We start from the raw sequence: 1,574 nt of genomic DNA on the forward strand, positions 1-1,574 counted from the left end.
AGATGCCTTTAAAACCCACACTATGGTTCTTAAGAAGCTTGTCTGCCAAAATTGTAAGTAGAAAAACACAGTTGTTGTTTTTTAAATGAATTGATTGCATGATTATTTATTTCTAGTGTTTTTTGCTGGAGTCACGCAATGAATAGAAAATGCCTATAAAAAAAAAATAGTAACCTGGAGACCCAAATATAGATAACAAGGAAAATGAGACCAAACATACAGAGAAACAAAGCAAACTTGACTGCTTAAGACTAAAAGGGCTTCTAGGTTATAGGAGAAAAAGCCTGACCAATGCCTTGCTTATATCAAAGGAATATGTGGCCCTCGGTGTCTGAACCACAACCTGTCAGTTTGCCTTGTTGTTAAGTGCCGTGGAGTCCGTTCCGACTCATAGCGACCCTGCACAGGGTTTCCGAGGCTGTAAACCTTTACGGGAGCAGAATGACCCAGCTTTCTCCCGTGGAACCGCTGGTAGTTTCGAACTGCTGACCACTACGCTACCAGAGCTCCTTTTGCCTTACTGTGGGAATTTCTGTGTTGCTATGAAGACATGGCACTGGTGTTTCAAAATAGTAGCTTGTTCACCCTTGGTGGCAAAGTTTTAGTGGTTCTTCTGGACTAAGGGAGACTAGGAAAAAATGGCTGGTGATCTACTTCCAAAAGTTATTCATTGGAAATGTTATGGATCACAACCAAATACTATTCAATATAGTACTGGAAGTTAAGACTCCTAGATTAAAAGGAAACAATAGATTTTATGGCTAATCATAAAGATGGTATATGACCAAGCAACATTTTATTCTCTATGTATAAAGTCACTGAGTCAGAAGCAACTCTTTAGCAGCTAACTACAAGCACATGAAAAGAGAATATGCCAACATCCAAATCTGAAAGATTGTGGTTGCACCTTGACGAAAGCGCAAAGCATTCTATTCAAAACCATTTGATTACAAATTATAATGAAGGGAATTTTGACATGCCTTCTCCCCTCTCCGCCTCACACACCAAAATCTGTGTTCTAACATATAGGAGTCCTAACCCCTATAGTTGTAGATGAAATCACATTTGGGAAAAGGGTTTTGTTTTATATGTTAATGAGCCATATCATAGTAGGTGAGGGACTTCATTTAATCAAGTAAGATAATGGCGGCATAGAGATAACTGAGGAATCATAAACCTAGGTCTAAAGAAAAAAAAGATAGCTTACTGACCTAAAGAGAGCCTTTTCCTTGAGATAGTGTCATGAAGTTGGACTTTTAACTGCCTGAACTGTGAGAAAAAAAATGTTCTGTTAGTTAAGACTATCAACTTGTGGTATTTCTGTTGCTGCAATGCTAAGAAACTAAGATAGGAGTTAAAAATATAGCATTCAAGAAGCTATGAAGGCACAGAGCTCCTCGAAATTTAAAGAGACAATTTCCAATTAAAACCAAACGGCCACAGCTGGCCCTGAACTGTTTCCAACTAGAAACAAGTCCTGAACGGGGATTGTGGAGCAGGATAAGCAGACAAAAGAGGAAATAGGCCGAAAATTAAATCCTAAGTTACATCAAAACGACCAACAGTGGTATCTT

The sequence above is a fragment of the Chrysochloris asiatica genome, unplaced genomic scaffold (genome assembly GCF_000296735.1).
Source record: "Chrysochloris asiatica unplaced genomic scaffold, ChrAsi1.0 scaffold00282, whole genome shotgun sequence".
Classification (NCBI taxonomy): Eukaryota; Metazoa; Chordata; class Mammalia; order Afrosoricida; family Chrysochloridae; genus Chrysochloris; species Chrysochloris asiatica.